At 34.7% G+C, this 3090-nt stretch overlaps 1 long non-coding RNA gene across 1 annotated transcript; it reads left to right on the plus strand.

The window, feature by feature from the left end:
• Positions 1-531: 531 nt before the first annotated feature.
• LOC137496505 (uncharacterized) lies at positions 532-2803 on the plus strand. The gene is made up of 2 exons (XR_015498994.1): positions 532-1225; positions 1772-2803. It is a non-coding gene; the product is annotated as an uncharacterized LOC137496505 (long non-coding RNA).
• The last annotated feature ends 287 nt before the right edge of the window (positions 2804-3090 follow it).

The following is a 3090-nucleotide window of genomic DNA, read 5'->3' on the forward strand; positions in this document are numbered from 1 at the left end:
GCAGCAGATTATCTTGACCATGTCTACATGTCTAAATGCATTGAGTTTCTACCATGTGATTGGCTGATTAATAATTTGCGTTAGACAGGTGTACCTAATAAAGTGGCTGGTGAGTGATATATATATATCAAATATCTTATCTATATATATCTCAAAATGTTAATTTTAAATTCTAATGGTAAATATTTATAAATGTTTTATTTTATTTACTATTTTATATACTTTTATTTTCACTTTATTTGACATTTTCCATTTGTACGTGTCATCAGAGGGGGAAAACCCCACCCACTAGTGATCATCTCTCCATCATTAGCATAAGATGTTAGTTTTGTTTTTCAGCTTGCCATTATGCTGACACACAGGCATTTGTAGCTCCGCCCTCTTTTAAATAGAATTTGAATTAAAGTGACAGTCATCAAAATGCACTAATAGAATCAAAGCCTAAACGAGGCAGCTTCAAAGAGTGATAAAGCATTATCTGTGTGGCGTATTTTTATGAAAGTAAATCAGTTGCGAAACTCGAGAGCTTGCAAATGTAAATGTGAGCACTTGTGATAATAATATTTGTATGTGTAGGTTGAAATGTACACTTACAGCTCTGATGTGAACAGCTGAAATCCTCGATTTGCACACACACACAACAATCCACACACTTGTGTTTTAAATTCGAAGTTGCAGATTAATAGTTGTGTATTTGTAAAATGTCATTCACAAATACAAAGTGACAGACACACGTGTGCACGGCAAATTTGACTGCATCTTCGCTCTACAACCACAGGTCGGCACTCACAACCTCTCAGATTCGTCAGTACAACTACAAATCTCCCGCGCTCTGACTTTTGCTACACATCTCCCGCGATCTCTGTAGCAGAACTCATCTGTGCACTCGCAGATGCAGAGGCGTGAGCAGCGCTGGGCAGGGGAGGGGCGGGGCTGGTGTAAAGCTGTTTGATTGGCTGATGCCTGACCAATGAACAATGCCAGCAGCCAACAGGACTGAGGTGCAAAATAATCATTTCCCACGATTATTTTATTATTTAGGGTTTATTTAAACTCTTTTCTGAAGAGATTCTTGTTAAAAATAATAAATTCTGTGGAAATGTACATACCAGTAAAAGAGCAGCAAAGCCAGTTTATTGGCTAGAGCCAGCCAATGAGATGGGGCGTTTCTGTTTGTCAGGACACAGGGCAGCTCACGTTGTTGGAGGCCTCGAGCAATCAGAGGGTAAGTTATGATTTTTAATAATTATCTGTATGTTCAATACTGTTAGCTAAGCTAAGGACTGTGCTGGGTGCTTCTCTTGTTTGTTTTTTATATAAGAAACAGTTATGAGTTATCTAGGAGCTGCTTTCAATCATGTTATATGGTTCTAAAGATACGATTCAACCCACATGAAATAAGAAGTTGTAATAGTATTTATAGTAAATAATAGTACGTTTTTTAACCATACTAACTATAGTAAACTGTATTATACAGTATATATTGCAGTATCTACAACTTTGTTAATGAATGCAACAGCACACTGTAGTATTAACTAGCATGAACTTTAATAAATTGAAGTATATTTACACACACACACACACACACACATTAATAGCAATTAAAAATAACACTAGGCGTTTCAGTTTCTTACAGATCATACCGGTTTTTGTTATTATAACCTGCATCATATTTATCTATCCATCTATCTATTTACATGTTTGTGTACAGTGTGTCCTTTATATCACTTTTTTTAATTATGAACGTTACTAACTATAGGTTATTTCTCAGTTTCCTGTAAGGATGGAGTGACAGGAGAGATCAGCATGTTTCAAGTCGATGAGGAACTCAGAGAAGCTGCATAGCTTGAATAGGATGTTATTTATGCTAAAGATGACATGATGATCCAGCTCATCTACAAACACTTCAAAATGATTCAGATCATTCAAGAGGAAGCCAACTTTATTTTCTCTTTTTACCTGCCAAGATGACTACAGATTTGAACAAAACACACACTCACCCACAAACACAACTTTTATTTTGACAATTGTTTAATGTAGTATTTTTACACTTTACTGTAAGGCAGGGGTGTCAAACTCAGTTCCTGAAGGGCCGTAACCCTGCACGTTTTTAGTTGCAACCCTGCTTCAACACACTTAAGTGAAAGTTTCAAACAAACCTGAAGGACTCAATTAGTTTGATCAGGTGTGTTTAATTAGGGTTAGAACTAAACTTTGCAAAGCTGCAGCCCTCCAGGAACTGAGTTTGACACCTATTCTGTAAGGGAATGTAATTTGTCAAATAAAATTTACAGTCCAAATAAGTGCAGTGCAAATGTCTAGTTACTTGTATTGAAATATTTCAGGGTTTTTCCTTGTTCATAATGAGATGGAGGTGGTAAATCCAACTTCATCATTACCCATCAAATGTTATCTCCTCTTTAATACTTTGCTCAAGCCTTAACTAATGGTCAGAAAGCAAGCCATTGTGTAAAGCTGGTTGATGCTCGCTGTAATAGAGAGAGATGATGACTGTTCAGCTTATGTTGCTTAACCCTGCAGATGAGATGCTCAAAGTGGACCCTCAGCCGAGCGATGGACACTGTCTCCCTCACCTAGTTGCTCTTCCTTTGAACACACATATCATGTTGAAGGATGCAAGTTGTGGACCTAAATCAGATGTAATGCATGTAGATGTAAAAATTAGAAAGAAATGAAACTGCTTTAAAATGTATTAGGTTTTACATATAAATATGTGTTCTTAACAGATTTGTTTCAACTTGATATTTGCATAATAAATGGCATTAGAATGTTTAGTTTTAAACAGATAGCTATATTTCATTTTTTTCAAATTTAAGCTATATATATATATATATATATATATATATATATATATATATATATATATATATATATATATATACTCACATACATAAAAGTATACTTCAATTTATTAAAGTTCATGCTAGTTAATACTACAGTGTGCTGTTGCATTCATTAACAAAGTTGTAGATACTGCAATATATACTGTATAATACAGTTTACTATAGTTAGTATGGTTAAAAAACGTACTATTATTTACTATAAATACTATTACAACTTCTTATTTCA

This window comes from Danio rerio, chromosome 9 (genome assembly GCF_052040795.2).
Source record: "Danio rerio strain M-AB ecotype USA chromosome 9, GRCz13ab, whole genome shotgun sequence".
Classification (NCBI taxonomy): domain Eukaryota; kingdom Metazoa; phylum Chordata; class Actinopteri; order Cypriniformes; family Danionidae; genus Danio; species Danio rerio.